The 24,198-nt window shown below is 39.0% G+C and overlaps 1 long non-coding RNA gene across 1 annotated transcript; it reads left to right on the forward strand.

Annotated features, from left to right (window-relative positions):
• The first annotated feature begins 217 nt into the window (after positions 1–217).
• Positions 218–1,599, forward strand: LOC148315969 (uncharacterized). The gene is made up of 3 exons (XR_015840482.1): positions 218–522; positions 901–954; positions 1,044–1,599. It is a non-coding gene; the product is annotated as an uncharacterized LOC148315969 (long non-coding RNA).
• The last annotated feature ends 22,599 nt before the right edge of the window (positions 1,600–24,198 follow it).

Below are 24,198 nucleotides of genomic sequence, written 5' to 3' on the forward strand. Positions count from 1 at the left end.
TTAATGCAATGGCGCCCTCTACCAAAGACGTATAAGTACGTTTCCTGTCTTTTTTACGTCATAGTGTACATAAGGGTCTGATGCAACCTCTGACTGAGAATCAGCCTTGTCCGCATTGTGAATCATGTAAAAATCACCCAGCAGGGGGCAGAGGTGCAAAAGATCCGCCTTGAATCTGCGCCAGAGGTACAAATGGGGGGGCGGGATCCTGGGGTAGACTTATAAGTGTGGAGAGCAGCGTGGGTAGCAGCAGCATCGGCAGCACTAGCAGCAGTCGCATTAGTAGCGTTAGCAATGAAATCCTCCAAGCAAATGACGATCGAGGAATGCTTTTTTGTAAAAAAAATCTTCCTAAAAGCATCAAGGCGATGGAGACGCTTTGGTTGAGAGGATGACGCTTCGTCGTCGTCACAACAAAACGGCGTCTAAAGAGGGTGCGCGTGCCTTGCGGCCTGCATCGCCTGCCTTCGGACAATAGCCAAAGCAGCTGAGAGTCCTCACCAGATCCCCCCGAACGAGGAGGTAAGCGCTCGCAAGTTACCATTGAACATGTGGTTTTACCCCTCATGCTTTTATTGTACATAGCATGCATCTTGCGGGCAGAAAATGTCGCGTAAATGTGCAGTTAGACGCGAGCTTGCTCGCTGACTTCCTCGTCCGGCCGCCTCTATTGCACAATTACACGCGAGCGTAAGTCCTCGCCGACGAGGAAGTAAACGCTCGCAAGTTACCATTGAACATGTGGTTTTAGCCCTCATGCTTTTATTGTACATATCATGCATCTTGCGGGCAGAAAATGTCGCGTAAATGTGCAGTTACGCGCGAGCGCATCTCCTCCCCGACGAGGAAACAACAATACTGAATGGTGTGGTAATCATGCATACTTTCTAAAATTCACAGATTGTGCATCCCGCGGCAAGAAAGTTCCTCCTCGTCTTGTTGGTGTAAAGAAAGGTAAATTATAATATGAAACTTCACACGCCAGCAATAAAATGCAGCAATAAATATATATTTCCAATTGTTTATATTTCTGTAATTTACAGGTTGTGCATCAGGAAGCAGTGGTTCCGGATGGCGTCACACTGGATGGCAACCGAGGAAAATCGACTTTACAGCAACCCCTGGACCACTGAATGCCGCTGCCCATTTGGAGTCTGAGGAGCCAGCTGATTTCCTGCAGCTGTTTCTCACGGATGAGCTTCTGCAGCACATCGCGGATGCCAGCAATCACTTCCCAGACAATTATTTTCACACAAACCCCAGTGGACAAACACAAGCTCGCCTATTTTCCACGGACCAGCAAAGCCAGACCACAACGAAAGTGTCGGGTCTGTTTGCGCAAAGGCAAACTGAGTGAAACAAGAATGTGGTGTGAACTATGTTGTGTGCCCTTGCATCAAGGCAACTGTTTTATTTTATATCACACAAAAAAAAAGTATGTATGACACTGATGTATTTCATTTTTGTACATAGTTCAACAGTTCAGTCGTTTAGTGTTATGTGCAAATAAATTTATTTTATCAAAAACATTTTTTGTGCTTTTTTTTGTTATTTTATAGAAGGCATGCATTATTTAGATGTTAGAGGTGTCATAAAAGCCATAAATAATAGTGTCAAAATTCAAATTATGGTCAAAATGCATCAGTTTACAAAGCTCATTTTCTCAGTTTTTTCCCCAGGGATTGGAGTTTTCATGAAATTTAGCTATTTTCAAATGCCGATTGCTCAAGAATGGAAAAAGATAGGAACAAACATTTTTTTTCTGTTGAAAGAAGAGAGTCTCATCTTTCTTCGGGTGTGCTCCATGTCTATATAGCATTAGAATACTATATTCTGTGGGCCTTGCAATATTAGTCAAAACCCAGGAAAACGCTGGGATTGAGCGGGTTGCTCCAGTGAAAATGGCTGGTATTTAATGAGTTAAGACTGGTTAGGACATCCGGCTCGCAGTCCCAAGGTGCAGGGTTCGATCCCGGGACCCAGCTTTCCTGTGTGGAGGTTGCATTTGTGAGTGAGTTTGAGCGCAGATGGTTGTTCGTCTTTGCGTGCCCTGCGATTGGCTGGCAACCACTTCAGGGTGTGCCCCGCCTACTGTCCGTTGACAGCTGGGTAGGCTCCAGCACGCTATCCTTGTGAGAATAAGCGGATTGGATATTACATGTATGTGTTTATGCCCTAGGCCAGGCGAGGGCAAACTACGGCCCGGGGGCCACATGCGGCCCGTTAAGTTTTAATCCGGGCCGCCGAACTTGAAAAAAATTTAATGAATAAACCTTGTTAATGTTTTATTTTCTAAACACTGTGGTTTTCAAAGACAAATATTATTGTTGGAATGCTTTTATTCACTTTCATTTAAAATTAAATGTATTTTTTTTCTCAGATGAGGTGAGGTTTCCAAAACACTCCATCCATCTGCTCCTGGTCCGGCCCCTCTGTCATATTTTAGAACCCATTGTGGTCCTCCAATCAAAAAGTTTGCCCGCCCCTGCCCTAGGCTTTGTGTCTTTGCTTGGTTGACTGTGTAATGAGTGTATGAATGCATTTCTTTCTACCAGACACCTTGGACTTCCCATGGCAGATTAATAATCTATTTTATCTATCCATCAGGGTCACGAATGTCATTTGATGAGTAGAGAATTTAGAGTCTCCAATTAACCTAATATACATGGATTTGCGCATGAAAACCTGAGAAAAAGCCCTTAGTCCTACTTTTCCATCTGAACCACTTTATCCTCACGAGGGTCACAGCCGTGACATCCCAGCTGACTTCAGAAAGTAAGTGGGCGACGACTCATGATCTCTTGGTTGAATAATATTGTTAGGGGCTCAAAATGGCCCTCTACAATAAAATGGCAGAAGAATATTACATACTCTCTGGCAGAAGAATATTGCGTTTTTTTTGTTTTGTCCAATTAACTTAAATAAAACTTGGGAAAATTTAATGATTACATGTAAACCAGCTGGTCTTCCCCATACCAAGCCCTGGCTAAAACTGACTGAAAAATGCATGATGTGTGCCTTTTAAACTCCTCGGCCCATCCACTATGCCAGGGATGGGCAAACTTTTTGATTGGGAGGGGGGGGGCACAATGAGTCCTAAAATACATTTAATTTTAAACGAAAGTGAACAAAAGCATTACAACAATATATATGTCTTTGAAAAACCACAGTATTTAGAAAATAAACCATTAACAAGGCTTATTCATTTAATTTTTTTCAAGTTTGGGGGGCTGGATTGAAACGTTTAACGGGCCACAAGTGGCCCCCGGGCCGTAGTTTGCCCAAGTGCCCTAAGCCAATTGATTCTAAAAAATAACAGTTTTCTTCATCAAAACAACATTTTATGATCAACATAAATGTTAGTGAGTACATAAAGGTATACTCATTCGATCTATCATAACCCCATGCACTTAGACTGTACAAAAAAAAGAAAATTTTTATTTTAAAACCTAGTATTTCGCCATGACGTCACACGCTAGCGTCAAGTGCTTGGCGCTAAAAACCCGGAAGTAACAGCGGCGCTCGGTTTGAAAGTGGAGAGTTGTGCATGGTAGGCGAATTCGGGAGAAATGTTTGTTGAACACGAGGACTGTGGCGTAGAAGATGGTTTAACAGCGATCTAGTGCGCACCCAACCGTGATGGCTGACCAACGAAATAAATGCGGACCGACGGAGTGGACTGACAGGACGTGGAAAACAGGTGTGTGGCATGTGTGCGTGTGCACGAATGTGGGAGCGCGTTCACTATGGTGGCAGCGATCGCAAAGCAGCAGCACCACTCCTTGACAAAAGTATTGTACTTTCTCTGATGTTTTGGGTTTGCTCTGCTTTGGGGTTTGTAGTTCTGGCCACGCAAAAGTAACAAAGCAAGTTCTTGGATGTCTGCTTTTTTCTTGAACTGTTAATTGGTTAACATCGTGGCTCTTATTTTTATCTAATGTATGGAGTTTGGTGGCTATCTATATGCACAACTATATTAGTTGCACTTGAAATTGTATACAGAAAATTAGTATAAATAGGTTACGCTATAAAGTATAACAATATTAACAATCGTTATTGTTGTTACTGTTTATTTATTTTATTTTGCAATAACTGTGCTCCAAGCTTAGCTGTTGTGCCAGCTGCCAAGTAAAAATATGTAATCTCACTCAATAATAGGAATAAATACTTAACTAACATCTCAATTTTTCGGGTTGGGCTGTGGGGGAGGGGAGGGTGGCTGCCTGACATAAAGCAGACTGTCCTGCACATGCGCAGACCAGCCGAGTGTGTGAAGTGTGCGTAAGTGCAGTACCGGGACCGACCACTAGACAGCGATCCTGAGTAATTTTTCCGCACACACATTTCTAGCACACTCGTCTTGTTTTTGTGACCTTCCTGGGAAGCCCTGAAACTTTGACAGGACCTCCCCCTGAGCTTCTTATCACTGAATTCAATGCTCTTTTTTGTGGGGCCCAGATTTTTGGTCCCCACAAAAATTTTGGTCCCCTACAGTGGGTGTGCTGTCCGATGTTGGTCCCCAACATGTAGCTTATACAAACACACACACACCCCCCTACTTGTTTTTGTGACATTGTTGGGCCACCTGAGCAAAACTCACATTGTGGGAACCACCCTTTCTAGTGGTTGTACAGCTCTGAAAAAAATCAGGCAGTGTCCAGGAATTTAGTTAAACACAAAAACCACTTCAAATTACCAATTAATGACCTGGAGGTCAAATGAGTGACTCAAGTGCATGTAATTCAGTCACTGTAGCCCAAAGATTCTCTGGGCCAGTGGATGAACCATTATTCGTCTTGGACAGCATTGAAGCAGGCCGTAGCCTGGTTTCTAAAGCTGAAAGACTTACTGACAGAGTAAAGGAAAATAGAAAGGAGTTAATCACATTAGGTGAAGAAGGCAAGATGAATTTATTCAAGAGAACTGTCAAAGGAAAGTATTTGACCTGCGACGACTTGGATAAAGCAGAAAGAGAACTTGTGAAATACTGTCAAAGGCGAAGTTTCAAAAAAGATTTAGCCATATTTGAAAAACAAAAAAGGGTGAAGAAAAGTAGCCCACTTTACAAGTTCAATATAGTACTTCAAGATGGTGTCATGAGGGTTGGTGGACAGTTGAGCCACGCAGCCATGCCTGAAACAGCAAAACAGCAAGCCATCTTGCCAAGGATTCACATAACACAAAGCTAGTCCTGAGATACATTCATGAGATTACAGCTCACGCTGGAAGGAACCACATGATGGCTAATCTGCATCAACAGTTTTGGATACCTCGAGCTGCTAGAGTCATCAGAAGAGTGCTACCTGACGATCCGCCTTTCAAGAGAATTGGCGTTGATTATTTTGGTCCATTCTAAGTAAGTAGGGTTAGAGGACAAGTAAAGAGATACGGCGTGATTTTTACATGTCTCGCTGTACGAGCCGTACATCTGGAAATTGCATCTTCACGTGACACAGATGCTTGTCTCAACGCAATCCGAAGATTTCTTGTCAGAAGAGGACAAGTGAGAGAGATGTATTCTGATAACGGAACCAACTTTAGATCAGCTGACAGTGAAATGAAGAAATCAATCAAAGAATGGAACACTAAGTAAATCGAGAAACACTTGCTGCAAAAAGGTATTCAGTGGCATAGCAATCCCCCAGCAGGTTCCCACCACGGAGGAAGCTGTGAGCGACTTATTTGGTCTGTGAGAAAAATCCTGAATGTCACTGTAAAAGAACAAATTTCGGGTGAAGAAAGTCAATATACCTTGCTTGGTGAGGCTGAAGCAGTTATAAACAGCAGGCCTATCACAAGGACATCTTCCGACCTCAACGACTTGGAAGCACTCACACCCAACACTCTGTTGTGGCTGAAGGTCAAACCTGAGTTACCTCCTGGAGTCTTCTGTAAAGACGACCAATACGCCCCAATACGTACCTCTGGGAATGAGCTGGTCAGCTCTTTAAAGAGTATTATGTAAGTTGAAATACATTAATCCATTTTTCTTTTTTGGACCATCTTTAACTGTGTAGTGTGTAATGTCTAAAATACAAAATGATCAGATTTTAGGGTGCAGTTGACGACTGTGGCACAGGTCCTCGCTCTACAAGTGCTAATAGTCTTCGGCAAAGAGAAAAATCTGCCATAAGGTACAGAAAACATTGGCATCAGAGTAAATGGATGCATGTTTTTGCAATGTGCGAGGAAACTGGCGAACTCAGAGAAAACTACGCAGGCTTGGGAGAACATGCAAACTCTACACAGGAAGGCCGGAGCCGGAATCGATCCCACAACCTCTGCATTGTGAGACCATCGTGCTCACAAGTCGCCCACCGTGGCGGCCGTCCATTATGAATGCCATCCCACCATCCATTATCTGTACGGCTTCTCCTCACAAGGGTTGCGGGGGGTGCTGGAGCCTATCCCAGCTATCTTGGGGCAGTAGGTGGGGTACACCCTAAACTGGTTGCCAGCCAATCGCAGGTCACACAAAGACAAACAACCATCCGCGCTCACACTCACACCAATTTAGGGTGTCCAAACAACCTGCCATGCATGTGTTTGGAATGTGGGAGGAAACCGGAGAACCCACGCAGGCGTGTGGGAAACATGCAAACTCCAAACAGGAAAGCCGGAATCAATCCCGCGACCTCTGCATTGTGAGACCATCGTGCTAACAAGTCGCCCACCATGCATCCCTGCTAAATAAATGATTAATTTTTACATTTTAGTATTTGTAAGCGATCTTGTGTTCATGACAGCATTTTCAACAGTGTGGGTGTTTGTATGAAAGCATTTCACTCGTGTATGGGCATGAGCATGTTTCAGTTGTATTTATGAATAACAATAATTTCACAATTGTGCCTGAGCGCCTTTCACTGGTGTGTATGAGAATGTTTCACCTATGTGTATGAGCGCATTTGACGAGTGTATGAGCAACAACTATTTCACTAGTGTGTATGAGAGCGTTTCACTCGTATGTATGATAGCGTTTCATAAGTATGCATGAGCAACAACAATTTCACTGGTGTGTAAGAGTGCATTTCAGAAGTGTGAAGCGATTCCTGACTTTTGTCCCCAACGGCACCTCATACTCCCCATCTCCCGCTCACTTCTCCTGACCCCATGAGCCATCCCCGTTGCTACTACATGGAGATTTGATGTGTTTTTTTGTTTTTTTTGTTATTAGCTTCTTCAACATCTCTTCTGATTCTCATCTCTTCTCTGGCGCTCGTCTCCGCCTGTCTGATTTGAAGTCGACCTCAGAATTTGCACTATTTTGACATGACTTCTGTGGTAATCACTACTGACATATTGTGTCATTTGCTCAATAATACATTAAAATTATAATAAATAATTAAAATGGGTCCGGTGCCGAGCTCTGGCTTCATATCTTTAAAAGTGGTCTTCTCAAATCTGTTACTAATGGCCTCTAAATCAGTTGTGGTAGAGAAGGGGCAAATTAGACCTTATGGCATCTTAATTTGGTCAAGTCTTGTACCCATTTTCAAGGCCAGCGACTATTGCTTTAGCTATATACAAGAAAAGGATTACTCTGAATATACACAACAACAAATCCCAGATGTCCAACCCAAATGTTGTTTCAAAATAATCCAGTTCAGATGATAAACAAATGTATTGGTATGTTGAGGTCATTATTTCAAATCAAAATATACACTTCTTTTTCAGACAATGGGGAGGATCGAAGAAGTGGAAAAGTTGCAGGAGTAACTTCAAAACAATGCAAAGAGACAGAATCTGGAAGAATGTCAAGTTTGTCCATGTTTATATTTCTGGAATTTAGTGGGCGTGCATCTCGAAATGTTTGGGGATGGTTCGGGCTGCCAGACAAGACTTTCACTGCGAGCGCTGGACCACTGGATGCTGCGGCAAACAGCGGACTTCTTGCAGCTATTTATTACCAACAAGCTACTCCTGCACATCAATGATGCGGATGGCACAGACTGCTTTGCAGACAATTATTTTGAGGCAAAACCAAGAGGTCTGTAAGCACTCTGAAAACAAAGTAAAATATTTGACACCCACAGCAAAGAAAGCCATGCTACAGCATAGGGCTGGGCGATAAACCGAAAATTTACCGTTACCGAAATTTATTACAATGACCGAAATCATTTTGCCCATGTCGGTAAATTCGATGAATAAAAAAAGAAAAGCCTTTTGTCTGCGGCAATGTTCATGCCCCTTTAAGACCGCTACAGCGCCTCTAGTCATGTGACTCCACCCGTCTGTCGCTCTAGTTGCTGGCGATTCAAATCCAGAAGCTTTCTCACCACCCACAACACAACCATGCTGTGCTGAAAGTTCAAAGTGAGAAGCAAGGTTCGACAAGTGACAACAGCCCATGAACGGAGGCGACACCATACGAGAGAACGTCTCAGAGGTGGATGCGATAGCTTAGCACATAGCTAAAGATAAAGCTCCTCTAGTTACGTGGCGCGCACAGGATTTAAACGCTTCATGAAAGCCGTATTTCCCGATATGGACTACATCGGGCCGGGAGCTTAGACATGTCAAGCATTTTGCATCTACATCCGACTTGTGGTCGGGTCGCAACATGGATCCCTGATTGAGCCTAACTGTGCATTACATAGATGACAAGTGGCGACTGCGCAGCAGAGTACTCGAGACGGCACATTTTCCCCAATAATACCCACTTGTTTATTTGGCTTGCATTGACATTTTCTTTCATTTTATTTAGCGTTTTTTTATTTGCCATTATTTACACCATGAGAGCATCTTGGCGCAATCTATTTGCAGAAAAAGATTTCGCAAGAGGTACCCTTTTTCTTTGTGACATTGTTCAAGTCATGCAGAGCAAGCTCAGGGTTCGCGGTTAACCGCTTCCCGATTGCCCGGGGCAAGTGAAATTTGGCCACGGGCAAGGTAAAATTATGGGCAACTTGCCCGACCGGGCAAGCATTTTTTAAAGCAGCCAAATATCTTTAATTTTGACGAAAACGGTGGTGTGATCTGTTTGTGTGCACTGTATGGTGATGGTTTAACCCAGACAACCCCTTATGTTTTGGTATGGTCCATTGGCCTTATCGGGGGCAATGGGCGGGCGCTACGGGGATCAGTTAGTTCAGTGAATGTCGAGTTAAAGTGGACGTCAATAAATCCCGCAGTATTGGAACTCGCTGTCGTAGCATCCTCATTTGAAGTTTGAAAAACACAACAAAAACCTACGATATTTTGGCCGAAAATTGGCGACGAGTTCGTTCAAATCCGAACATTTCGGATTCCTCTGACATGACTAAAATAGCTCGAATATTTTTAAGTAGACAATTCAGTTGTGAGTAAGGAAGGGAGTAATATTTGATTATTGGCTGTTAATTCATTAGCTCCATGATGTGACCTGACATAGTGTCAGTGACTGTGTTCTGTTTATGCTATGAAACTTATGGAGGCAGCACCACAGGCGCTGGTCTTAAAGGAATACACAAATTTGCCACACTCATAATTTACTCATGTGATTCCTCAATTAATACGCTCTCCTGGACTTAAAATTGATCATCTGGATTGCTGTAATATCATTTTCCCAATTTAACATGCAGATTTGTTAATTATTAAAACTACAATTAACATTTTCAATAACTGCACAGGATGATACATTTGCTCTTGTGAGTAGGGTTTCATGGTTGATGATGAAAACAAGATTAATTTATGCTTATCAGATTATATGTTTATTTACATTTGTGGCGCACATTTTACAACCATAAACATTTTATTCTTAGAGAAAAAAAATTGTCACTTGCCCAAGTCGGGCAAGTAATTTGGCCACTCGGGCAAGGCAAATTTTAGTGGCACTTGCCCTATGGGCAAGCAGTTTTTAAAGTTAACCGCGAACCCTGCAAGCTATTTGGAATGTTCATACAAATGATTTTTGTACTTTTATTTTTCATTGAAAGTAAAGTGTACCAGTTGGTCAATAAAAAAAACAGTCAATATGCAATTCCTGCATTTATTTTGATTTTAGTCCACGTGGGAATTTATTGTGCATTTATCGTTATCGAGGTAAAATTGCTCGATTTCTCGCGATATTGATTTGAGGTCATATCGCCCAGCCCTTCTACAGCATGTATACAGTGTGAGACGTGTTGTGTTCACTTGCTCCAAGGCAATTGTTTTTAAGTGTATACCACATACCCAACGAATTGTGTAATTTGTATGGCGGGGTGTACACATGCGTTGCAAAAACACATGCACACACTGTCACTCACGCACTTCCGTATATAGTTTATTTCAGCACCTTTTGTCATGCTGTTTTTATTTTATAGAAGGAAAGCATTATTTTGATGTCTGAGCTGTCACAAAAGAAAAAATAGAACTGTTGAAGTCAAGTCAAGCTTGTGCTTGAAATGTTTGTTCTTAGTTTCTCAGTTTTTCGTGAGCAATGGGAATTCAGTTATATTCAAACGCTGTCAGGTAAAGGCTCCATATTTTTATAGCATTATAGCACACTATTCTGTGGGCGCTAGAATTGAAGGGTTTGCGTTAGTAAAAATAGGTGGGATTAAATGAGCTGAAGTGTATCTCTTGAGTGCTCCTTAAATATTTGCCTGTGTTGGTATATTTTATTTTGGTCGTGTCATGTTTATTCTTACGCTGAAAGAGACATGAGGTGTTCGAAAAAAATAAATGATTTTTTTTTTCCCGGTCAAAACTACCAATGGTGTCTGTTTTTTTTCCCTCCGTGAAATGTACGAGTTATCACTTTGACGCGCATGATGTCACGTGGCTGGAGGACTGGAAACTTGCACGAACAACATTTACGTTGAAATGTAACAATGACACATATATCGACATCTAACAAACATGCATGGGCATCTAACATTGACACTTACATTGACGTCTATAACATAAACCATTACAATCACATCTAACAAACACGGACATCTAACAGACACATCGACATCCATCATAAACATTTACATAGACATCGACATCTAACCAACCTCTACATAGACATCTTACACACATCGACATCTAACAAACATTTACATAGACATCTAACATAAACACATCTAATATAGACACATAGATTGACATCTAACATCGACACATTGAGATCTAACATAGACATACATTGACATCTAACATAGACTGTTACATCGACAACTAACATCGACACAAGGCTTTGTCAAATGACACGTCATGACGACATATACAGAGACACAAGGCACAACAGCATATTTTTGGTACAAATTGAACCCGATATGTTAGCTACCTCGTTCGACTTAAAGGGTTAGCGAACTTGTTATGGTGGTTGAGGCGTGGTGGCTACCCAGCTCGTGTAGTGTATATTAAACTTAAGTTAATAATTTATGACCAGTAAACACGGATGTTGTAACGCAAAACAATGTTCAAATGTTAGTTTTTTTTCAACACATTTCATGAGAAAAAGCTCTACTTGTCTGTGAGAAATGTATGTTGTAGACCCATTATATAACACAATATTACACAATTTTACATTGGAATTTCATTTAATAAAACATTGACAATTATCTTTACAAACACTGTGTATGATTCATCTTTTCATTTGTTGTTCAATGAGCAAAACAGTGGCGATCAAAACAGTGCAAATTAAATGACATTTTATAGGTATCTGGCTGCAATACAGTGAACCCTCGCTACTTCGCGGTTCACCTTTCGCGGGTTCAGTGCTTCGCGGGTCTAAAAAATATTCTGGGGCATTGTAGTTTCGCCGAGCGGCACGACGGGGCGCTGGAGTGGTTAGACGGCCGGCGTGCGCCGAAGAAGAACGTGGGCGAAGAGGAGAGTGGACAAAGAAGAGCACGTTCCCCCGGGCACGATTTGGGGCGACGTTTCGCGCGGTTCGGACCGTACCAGAGCTCCGGCCAGCGTGCGTGGCAGTTAAGCCGAAGAGGAACAACTTCCTCCCGGGCACTAGCGGGGCGACATTTCGCTCCGTTCGGGACCGTGCGAGAGCTCCGGAGGAGACCGGCCGGCGTGCGTGGTTGTTAAGCCGAAGAGGAACACCTTCCGCCCGGGCATGAGCGGAGCGCGAGGCTGTCAGTTATGAATGAATAAATGAATAAATAAATGAAGAATGCCAGGGCACACCGGACGGCGTACCAGCAGGTAAAAGTCGAAGTAATTAAATAAATACAAAAAGAAGTAATTGAATAAATACAAAAATAATGGCTGGGGAATAAAAAAATGTTTTAATAATTTTTTTTTTTTGTTATAACATGAATTTCACCCTCTCTCTCTCTACCCGTATATATATATATATATATAGATATATATATATATATTATTTTATTTATTTATTTTTTTAAGCATTTTTGAAGGTGCGCCGCTACTTCGCACTTTTTTTTTTTAAGCATTTTTGAAGGTGCGCCGCTACTTCGCACTTTTTTTTTTTTAAGCATTTTTGAAGGTGCGCCGCTACTTCGCGGATTTTCAGTTTTCGCGGGTGGTCTCGGTCCCCATTAACCGCGATAACCGAGGGTTCACTGTAGTAAGTTACATTCTAATTTACATTTACAGGTAATGGAAATGACTACTGGTAACCTCAATTTAACTGTATTTCAGTCAGAATGCCTCAAACATCATAAAAAAATAAAACGTTGAGTATTATTTCTCCTTCAAAATGTCAGAAGAAATACTCTATAATGGCCTGACGACATTAACATAGTTTATAGTATATAGCAGGGGTGGGAAAACTTTTTTATTGGCGGGCCACAATGGGTTCTAAAATTTGACAGAGGGGCTGGACCAGGAGCAGATGGATGGAGTGTTTTGGTAACCTCATCTCATCTGAGAAAAAAAATACATTTAATTTTAAATGAAAGTGAACAAAAGCTTGTCTTTGAAAAACCACACTATTTTGAAAATAAAACATTAACAAGGTTTATTTTTTTTTTTTTTCAAATTCGGCGGGCCGGATTAAAACGTTTAACGGGCCGCATGTGGCCCCCAGGCCGTAGTTTTCTCACGTCGGTATATAGCATAGCGGCATAGGTTCCCTCGTCAACATCAAGTGAGTTACCCTCTTACCAAGACCAAAATACGGGGCTCCCCATCTCCCGGTCACTTCTCCAGACCCCAACAGTCACCCTCGTTGCGAGAACTTTAAGATTCGATGTTTATTTTTTTTCGCTTCTTCAACTTCGTGTCTGATTCTTTTCTCTTCTCTGGCTCCAGGATTCCGCTGTCAATCAGATGACGATTGAGGCGGGACTTCCGGTTCAAAGTCACCCTCAGAGTTTGCAACCATTTGAGATGGCTTCTGTGGTAATAACAACTGTCATAGGTGCAATTTGCTCTATAAAGCATTAAAAAAAAATAATAATAATAAATTACAAAAAATAGTAAAGTACAGCACTCGTCTCATAAACTAGGTAAGAATTTAGCGTTACTAACGTTGCTACACTATAAAGAGTGTTTTACTGACTAGCTAAACCCAGTTTTGGTTTAGCTGTTATAAAAGTTTGTTTTTTTAGTGCTGTAAATGCATTTTCAGCTCGCGCTGTACACATTTGCTATGAGAGGCATTATCTCATAAGGGAAATATTGGACAATCAAATTAATGACTGCCCAGGCATCAGGATGTCTTTTTACACTATATAAAGGTGGAAATTTACATTGGAAACGTTTAGTTTAGCTGTTAATGAAGTTTCGTTTTTTTTAGTGCTGAAAATTCATTGTCTGCTGGCGCTGTACACTTTTTCTAAGTGTTGCAATATCTCATGAAGGAAATACTGGACAATCAAATTAATGACTTTCCAGGCTTCAGGATGCCTTTCTACACTATATAAAGGTGGAAATTTACATTGGAAACGTTTGGTTTAGCTGTTATAAAAGTTTGGTTTTTTAGTGCTGTAAATGCATTTTCAGCTCGCGCTGTACACATTTGCTATGAGAGGCATTATCTCATAAGGGAAATATTGGACAATCAAATTAATGACTGCCCAGGCTTCAGGATGTCTTTTTACACTATATAAAGGTGGAATTTACATTGGAAACGTTTGCTTTAGCTGTTATAAAAGTTTGGTTTTTTAGTGCTGAAAATGCATTTTCAGCTCGCACTGTACACATTTGCTATGTGAGGCATTATCTCATAAGGGAAATACTGGACAATCAAATTAATGACTTCCCAGGCTTCAGGATGCCTTTTTACACTCTATAAATGTGGAAATTTACATTGAAAACGTTTGGTTTAGCTGTTAATGAAGTTTCGTTTTTTTAGTGCTGAAAATTCATTGTCTGCTGGCGCTGTACACCTTTTCTAAGTGTTGCAATATCTCATGAAGGAAATACTGGACAATCAAATTAATGACTTTCCAGGCTTCAAGATGCCTTTCTACACTATATAAAGGTGGAAATTTACATTGGAAACGTTTGGTTTAGCTGTTATAAAAGTTTGGGTTTTTAGTCCTGTAAATGCATTTTCAGCTCGCGCTGTACACATTTGCTATGAGAGGCATTATCTCATAAGGGAAATATTGGACAATCAAATTAATGACTGCCCAGGCTTCAGGATGTCTTTTTACACTATATAAAGGTGGAAATTTACATTGGAAACGTTTAGTTTAGCTGTTATAAAAGTTTGTTTTTTTAGTGCTGTAAATGCATTTTCAGCTCGCGCTGTACACATTTGCTATGTGAGGCATTATCTCATAAGGGAAATACTGGACAATCAAATTAATGACTGCCCAGGCTTCAGGATGTCTTTTTACACTATATGAAGGTGGAAATTTACATTGGAAACGTTTGGTTTAGCTGTTATAAAAGTTTGTTTTTTTAGTGCTGTAAATGCATTTTCAGCTCGCGCTGTACACATTTGCTATGTGAGGCATTATCTCATAAGGGAAATACTGGACAATCAAATTAATGACTGCCCAGGCTTCAGGATGTCTTTTTACACTATATAAAGGTGGAAATTTACATTGGAAACGTTTGGTTTAGCTGTTATAAAAGTTTGGTTTTTTAGTGCTGAAAATGCATTTTCAGCTAGCACTGTACACATTTGCTATGTGAGGCATTATCTCATAAGGGAAATACTGGACAATCAAATTAATGACTTCCCAGGCTTCAGGATGCCCTTTTACACTCTATAAATGTGGAAATTTACATTGGAAACGTTTGGTTTAGCTGTTAATGAAGTTTCGTTTTTTTAGTGCTGAAAATTCATTGTCTGCTGGCGCTGTACACTTTTTCTAAGTGTTGCAATATCTCATGAAGGAAATACTGGACAATCAAATTAATGACTTTCCAGGCTTCAGGATGCCTTTCTACACTATATAAATGTGGAAATTTACATTGGAAACGTTTGGTTTAGCTGTTATAAAAGTTTGGTTTTTTAGTGCTGTAAATGCATTTTCAGCTCGCGCTGTACACATTTGCTACGAGAGGCATTATCTCATAAGGGAAATATTGGACAATCAAATTAATGACTGCCCAGGCTTCAGGATGTCTTTTTACACTATATAAAGGTGGAAATTTACATTGGAAACGTTTAGTTTAGCTGTTAATGAAGTTTCGTTTTTTTAGTGCTGAAAATTCATTGTCTGCTGGCGCTGTACACTTTTTCTAAGTGTTGCAATATCTCATGAAGGAAATACTGGACAATCAAATTAATGACTTTCCAGGCTTCAGGATGCCTTTCTACACTATATAAAGGTAGAAATTTACATTGGAAACGTTTGGTTTAGCTGTTATAAAAGTTTGGTTTTTTAGTGCTGTAAATGCATTTTCAGCTCGCGCTGTACACATTTGCTATGAGAGGCATTATCTCATGAGGGAAATATTGGACAATCAAATTAATGACTGCCCAGGCTTCAGGATGTCTTTTTACACTATATAAAGGTGGAAATTTACATTGGAAACGTTTGGTTTAGCTGTTATAAAAGTTTGGTTTTTTAGTGCTGTAAATGCATTTTCAGCTCGCGCTGTACACATTTGCTATGAGAGGCATTATCTCATAAGGGAAATATTGGACAATCAAATTAATGGCTGCCCAGGCTTCAGGATGTCTTTTTACACTATATAAAGGTGGGAATTTACATTGGAAACGTTTAGTTTAGCTGTTAATGAAGTTTCGGTTTTTTAGTGCTGAAAATTCATTGTCTCCTGGCGCTGTACACTTTTTCTAAGTGTTGCAATATCTCATGAAGGAAATACTGGACAATCAAATTAATGACTTTCCAGGCTTCAGGATGCCTTTCTACACTATATAAAGGTGGAAATTTACATTGGAAACGTTTGGTTTAGCTGTTATAAAAGTTTGGTTTTTTAGTGCTGTAAATGCATTTTCAGCTCGCGCTGTACACATTTGCTATGAGAGGCATTATCTCATAAGGGAAATATTGGACAATCAAATTAATGACTGCCCAGGCTTCAGGATGTCTTTTTACACTATATAAAGGTGGAATTTACATTGGAAACGTTTGCTTTAGCTGTTATAAAAGTTTGGTTTTTTAGTGCTGAAAATGCATTTTCAGCTCGCACTGTACACATTTGCTATGTGAGGCATTATCTCATGAAGGAAATACTGGACAATCAAATTAATGACTTTCCAGGCTTCAGGATGCCTTTTTACACTATATAAAGGTGGGAATTTACATTGGAAACGTTTGGTTTAGCTGTTATAAAAGTTTGGTTTTTTAGTGCTGTAAATGCATTTTCAGCTCGCGCTGTACACATTTGCTATGAGAGGCATTATCTCATAAAGGAAATATTGGACAATCGAATTAATGACTGCCCAGGCTTCAGGATGTCTTTTTACACTATATAAAGGTGGAAATTTACATTGGAAACGTTTGGTTTAGCTGTGATAAAAGTTTGTTTTTTTAGTGCTGAAAATGCATTTTCAGCTCGCACTGTACACATTTGCTATGTGAGGCATTATCTCATAAGGGAAATACTGGACAATCAAATTAATGACTTCCCAGGCTTCAGGATGCCTTTTTACACTCTATAAATGTGGAAATTTACATTGGAAACGTTTGGTTTAGCTGTTAATGAAGTTTCGTTTTTTTAGTGCTGAAAATTCATTGTCTGCTGGCGCTGTACACCTTTTCTAAGTGTTGCAATATCTCATGAAGGAAATACTGGACAATCAAATTAATGACTTTCCAGGCTTCAAGATGCCTTTCTACACTATATAAAGGTGGAAATTTACATTGGAAACGTTTGGTTTAGCTGTTATAAAAGTTTGGGTTTTTAGTCCTGTAAATGCATTTTCAGCTCGCGCTGTACACATTTGCTATGAGAGGCATTATCTCATAAGGGAAATATTGGACAATCAAATTAATGACTGCCCAGGCTTCAGGATGTCTTTTTACACTATATAAAGGTGGAAATTTACATTGGAAACGTTTAGTTTAGCTGTTATAAAAGTTTGTTTTTTTAGTGCTGTAAATGCATTTTCAGCTCGCGCTGTACACATTTGTTATGTGAGGCATTATCTCATAAGGGAAATACTGGACAATCAAATTAATGACTGCCCAGGCTTCAGGATGTCTTTTTACACTATATAAAGGTGGAAATTTACATTGGAAACGTTTGGTTTAGCTGTTATAAAAGTTTGGTTTTTTAGTGCTGAAAATGCATTTTCAGCTCGCACTGTACACATTTGCTATGTGAGGCATTATCTCATAAGGGAAATACTGGACAATCAAATTAATGACTTCCCAGGCTTCAGGATGCCTTTTTACACTCTATAAATGTGGAAATTTACATTGGAAACGTTTGGTTTAGCTGTTAATGAAGTTTCGTTTTTTTAGTGCTGAAAATTCATTGTCTGCTGGCGCTGTACACTTTTTCTAAGTGTTGCAATATCTCATGAAGGAAATACTGGACAATCAAATTAATGACTTTCCAGGCTTCAGGATGCCTTTCTACACTATATAAAGGTGGAAATTTACATTGGAAACGTTTGGTTTAGCTGTTATAAAAGTTTGGTTTTTTAGTGCTGTAAATGCATTTTCAGCTCGCGCTGTACACATTTGCTATGAGAGGCATTATATCATAAGGGAAATATTGGACAATCAAATTAATGACTGCCCAGGCTTCAGGATGTCTTTTTACACTATATAAAGGTGGAAATTTACATTGGAAACGTTTAGTTTAGCTGTTAATGAAGTTTCGTTTTTTTAGTGCTGAAAATTCATTGTCTGCTGGCGCTGTACACTTTTTCTAAGTGTTGCAATATCTCATGAAGGAAATACTGGACAATCAAATTAATGACTTTCCAGGCTTCAGGATGCCTTTCTACACTATATAAAGGTAGAAATTTACATTGGAAACGTTTGGTTTAGCTGTTATAAAAGTTTGGTTTTTTAGTGCTGTAAATGCATTTTCAGCTCGCGCTGTACACATTTGCTATGAGAGGCATTATCTCATAAGGGAAATATTGGACAATCAAATTAATGACTGCCCAGGCTTCAGGATGTCTTTTTACACTATATAAAGGTGGAAATTTACATTGGAAACGTTTGGTTTAGCTGTTATAAAAGTTTGGTTTTTTAGTGCTGTAAATGCATTTTCAGCTCGCGCTGTACACATTTGCTATGAGAGGCATTATCTCATAAGGGAAATATTGGACAATCAAATTAATGGCTGCCCAGGCTTCAGGATGTCTTTTTACACTATATAAATGTGGAAATTTACATTGGAAACGTTTGGTTTAGCTGTTAATGAAGTTTCGTTTTTTTAGTGCTGAAAATTCATTGTCTGCTGGCGCTGTACACTTTTTCTAAGTGTTGCAATATCTCATGAAGGAAATACTGGACAATCAAATTAATGACTTTCCAGGCTTCAGGATGCCTTTCAACACTATATAAAGGTGGAAATTTACATTGGAAACGTTTGGTTTAGCTGTTATAAAAGTTTGTTTTTTTAGTGCTGTAAATGCATTTTCAGCTCGCGCTGTACACATTTGCTATGAGAGGCATTATCTCATAAGGGAAATATTGGACAATCAAATTAATGACTGCCCAGGCTTCAGGATGTCTTTTTACACTATATAAAGGTGGAAATTTACATTGGAAACTTTTAGTTTAGCTGTTATAAAAGTTTGTTTTTTTAGTGCTGTAAATGCATTTTCAGCTCGCGCTGTACACATTTGCTATGAGAGGCATTATCTCATCAGGGAAATAGTGGACAATCAAATTAATGACTGCCCAGGCTCCAGGATGTCTTTTTACACTATATAAAGGTGGAAATTTACATTGGAAACGTTTGGTTTAGCTGTTATAAAAGTTTGGTTTTTTTAGTGCTGAAAATGCATTTTCAGCTCGCACTGTACACATTTGCTATGAAATACTGGACAATCAAATTAATGACTGCCCAGGCTTCAGGATGTCTTTTTACACTATATAAAGGTGGAAATTTACATTGGAAACGTTTGGTTTAGCTGTTAATGAAGTTTCGTTTTTTTAGTGCTGAAAATTCATTGTCTGCTGGCGCTGTACACTTTTTCTAAGTGTTGCAATATCTCATGAAGGAAATACTGGACAATCAAATTAATGACTTTCCAGGCTTCAGGATGCCTTTCTACACTATATAAAGGTGGAAATTTACATTGGAAACGTTTGGTTTAGCTGTTATAAAAGTTTGTTTTTTTAGTGCTGTAAATGCATTTTCAGCTCGCGCTGTACACATTTGCTATGAGAGGCATTATCTCATAAGGGAAATATTGGACAATCAAATTAATGACTGCCCAGGCTTCAGGATGTCTTTTTACACTATATAAAGGTGGAAATTTACATTGGAAACTTTTAGTTTAGCTGTTATAAAAGTTTGTTTTTTTAGTGCTGTAAATGCATTTTCAGCTCGCGCTGTACACATTTGCTATGTGAGGCATTATCTCATAAGGGAAATACTGGACAATCAAATTAATGACTGCCCAGGCTTCAGGATGTCTTTTTACACTATATAAAGGTGGAAATTTAGATTGGAAACGTTTGGTTTAGCTGTTATAAAAGTTTGGTTTTTTAGTGCTGAAAATGCATTTTCAGCTCGCACTGTACACATTTGCTATGTGAGGCATTATCTCATAAGGGAAATACTGGACAATCAAATTAATGACTTCCCAGGCTTCAGGATGCCCTTTTACACTCTATAAATGTGGAAATTTACATTGGAAACGTTTGGTTTAGCTGTTAATGAAGTTTCGTTTTTTTAGTGCTGAAAATTCATTGTCTGCTGGCGCTGTACACTTTTTCTAAGTGTTGCAATATCTCATGAAGGAAATACTGGACAATCAAATTAATGACTTTCCAGGCTTCAGGATGCCTTTCTACACTATATAAATGTGGAAATTTACATTGGAAACGTTTGGTTTAGCTGTTATAAAAGTTTGGTTTTTTAGTGCTGTAAATGCATTTTCAGCTCGCGCTGTACACATTTGCTATGAGAGGCATTATCTCATAAGGGAAATATTGGACAATCAAATTAATGACTGCCCAGGCTTCAGGATGTCTTTTTACACTATATAAAGGTGGAAATTTACATTGGAAACGTTTAGTTTAGCTGTTAATGAAGTTTCGTTTTTTTAGTGCTGAAAAGTCATTGTCTGCTGGCGCTGTACACTTTTTCTAAGTGTTGCAATATCTCATGAAGGAAATACTGGACAATCAAATTAATGACTTTCCAGGCTTCAGGATGCCTTTCTACACTGTGTAAAGGTGGAAATTTACATTGGAAACGTTTGGTTTAGCTGTTATAAAAGTTTGGTTTTTTAGTGCTGTAAATGCATTTTCAGCTCGCGCTGTACACATTTGCTATGAGAGGCATTATCTCATAAGGGAAATATTGGACAATCAAATTAATGACTGCCCAGGCTTCAGGATGTCTTTTTACACTATATAAAGGTGGAAATTTACATTGGAAACGTTTGGTTTAGCTGTTATAAAAGTTTGGTTTTTTAGTGCTGTAAATGCATTTTCAGCTCGCGCTGTACACATTTGCTATGAGAGGCATTATCTCATAAGGGAAATATTGGACAATCAAATTAATGACTGCCCAGGCTTCAGGATGTCTTTTTACACTATATAAAGGTGGAAATTTACATTGGAAACGTTTGGTTTAGCTGTTATAAAAGTTTGGTTTTTTAGTGCTGAAAATGCATTTTCAGCTCGCACTGTACACATTTGCTATGTGAGGCATTATCTCATAAGGGAAATACTGGACAATCAAATTAATGACTTCCCAGGCTTCAGGATGCCCTTTTACACTCTATAAATGTGGAAATTTACATTGGAAACGTTTGGTTTAGCTGTTAATGAAGTTTCGTTTTTTTAGTGCTGAAAATTCATTGTCTGCTGGCGCTGTACACTTTTTCTAAGTGTTGCAATATCTCATGAAGGAAATACTGGACAATCAAATTAATGACTTTCCAGGCTTCATGATGCCTTTCTACACTATATAAATGTGGAAATTTACATTGGAAACGTTTGGTTTAGCTGTTATAAAAGTTTGGTTTTTTAGTGCTGTAAATGCATTTTCAGCTCGCGCTGTACACATTTGCTATGAGAGGCATTATCTCATAAGGGAAATATTGGACAATCAAATTAATGACTGCCCAGGCTTCAGGATGTCTTTTTACACTATATAAAGGTGGAAATTTACATTGGAAACGTTTAGTTTAGCTGTTAATGAAGTTTCGTTTTTTTAGTGCTGAAAATTCATTGTCTGCTGGCGCTGTACACTTTTTCTAAGTGTTGCAATATCTCATGAAGGAAATACTGGACAATCAAATCAATGACTTTCCAGGCTTCAGGATGCCTTTCTACACTAGATAAAGGTGGAAATTTACATTGGAAACGTTTGGTTTAGCTGTTATATAAGTTTGGTTTTTTAGTGCTGTAAATGCATTTTCAGCTCGCACTGTACACATTTGCTATGTGAGGCATTATCTCATAAGGGAAATACTGGACAATCAAATTAATGACTTCCCAGGCTTCAGGATGCCTTTTTACACTCTATAAATGTGGAAATTTACATTGGAAACGTTTGGTTTAGCTGTTATAAAAGTTTGGTTTTTTAGTGCTGTAAATGCATTTTCAGCTCGCGCTGTACACATTTGCTATGAGAGGCATTATCTCATAAGGGAAATATTGGACAATCAAATTAATGACTGCCCAGGCTTCAGGATGTCTTTTTACACTATATAAAGGTGGAAATTTACATTGGAAACGTTTGGTTTAGCTGTTATAAAAGTTTGTTTTTTTAGTGCTGTAAATGCATTTTCAGCTCGCGCTGTACACATTTGCTATGAGAGGCATTATCTCATAAGGGAAATATTGGACAATCAAATTAATGACTGCCCAGGCTTCAGGATGTCTTTTTACACTATATAAAGGTGGAAATTTACATTGGAAACGTTTAGTTTAGCTGTTATAAAAGTTTGTTTTTTTAGTGCTGTAAATGCATTTTCAGCTCGCGCTGTACACATTTGCTATGTGAGGCATTATCTCATAAGGGAAATACTGGACAATCAAATTAATGACTGCCCAGGCTTCAAGATGTCTTTTTACACTATATAAAGGTGGAAATTTACATTGGAAACGTTTGGTTTAGCTGTTATAAAAGTTTGGTTTTTTAGTGCTGAAAATGCATTTTCAGCTCGCACTGTACACATTTGCTATGTGAGGCATTATCTCATAAGGGAAATACTGGACAATCAAATTAATGACTTCCCAGGCTTCAGGATGCCCTTTTACACTCTATAAATGTGGAAATTTACATTGGAAACGTTTGGTTTAGCTGTTAATGAAGTTTCGTTTTTTTAGTGCTGAAAATTCATTGTCTGCTGGCGCTGTACACTTTTTCTAAGTGTTGCAATATCTCATGAAGGAAATACTGGACAATCAAATTAATGACTTTCCAGGCTTCAGGATGCCTTTCTACACTATATAAATGTGGAAATTTACATTGGAAACGTTTGGTTTAGCTGTTATAAAAGTTTGGTTTTTTAGTGCTGTAAATGCATTTTCAGCTCGCGCTGTACACATTTGCTATGAGAGGCATTATCTCATAAGGGAAATATTGGACAATCAAATTAATGACTGCCCAGGCTTCAGGATGTCTTTTTACACTATATAAAGGTGGAAATTTACATTGGAAACGTTTAGTTTAGCTGTTAATGAAGTTTCGTTTTTTTAGTGCTGAAAAGTCATTGTCTGCTGGCGCTGTACACTTTTTCTAAGTGTTGCAATATCTCATGAAGGAAATACTGGACAATCAAATTAATGACTTTCCAGGCTTCAGGATGCCTTTCTACACTATATAAAGGTGGAAATTTACATTGGAAACGTTTGGTTTAGCTGTTATAAAAGTTTGGTTTTTTAGTGCTGTAAATGCATTTTCAGCTCGCGCTGTACACATTTGCTATGAGAGGCATTATCTCATAAGGGAAATATTGGACAATCAAATTAATGACTGCCCAGGCTTCAGGATGTCTTTTTACACTATATAAAGGTGGAAATTTACATTGGAAACGTTTGGTTTAGCTGTTATAAAAGTTTGGTTTTTTAGTGCTGTAAATGCATTTTCAGCTCGCGCTGTACACATTTGCTATGAGAGGCATTATCTCATAAGGGAAATATTGGACAATCAAATTAATGACTGCCCAGGCTTCAGGATGTCTTTTTACACTATATAAAGGTGGAAATTTACATTGGAAACGTTTGGTTTAGCTGTTATAAAAGTTTGGTTTTTTAGTGCTGTAAATGCATTTTCAGCTCGCGCTGTACACATTTGCTATGAGAGGCATTATCTCATAAGGGAAATATTGGACAATCAAATTAATGGCTGCCCAGGCTTCAGGATGTCTTTTTACTCTATATAAAGGTGGAAATTTACATTGGAAACGTTTAGTTTAGCTGTTAATGAAGTTTCGTTTTTTTTAGTGCTGAAAATTCATTGTCTGCTGGCGCTGTACACTTTTTCTAAGTGTTGCAATATCTCATGAAGGAAATACTGGACAATCAAATCAATGACTTTCCAGGCTTCAGGATGCCTTTCTACACTAGATAAAGGTGGAAATTTACATTGGAAACGTTTGGTTTAGCTGTTATATAAGTTTGGTTTTTTAGTGCTGTAAATGCATTTTCAGCTCGCACTGTACACATTTGCTATGTGAGGCATTATCTCATAAGGGAAATACTGGACAATCAAATTAATGACTTCCCAGGCTTCAGGATGCCTTTTTACACTCTA

This window comes from Idiotropiscis lumnitzeri, unplaced genomic scaffold (assembly GCF_059441095.1).
Source record: "Idiotropiscis lumnitzeri isolate Australia: NSW breed Sydney's pygmy pipehorse unplaced genomic scaffold, RoL_Ilum_1.0 HiC_scaffold_27, whole genome shotgun sequence".
Lineage (NCBI taxonomy): Eukaryota > Metazoa > Chordata > Actinopteri > Syngnathiformes > Syngnathidae > Idiotropiscis > Idiotropiscis lumnitzeri.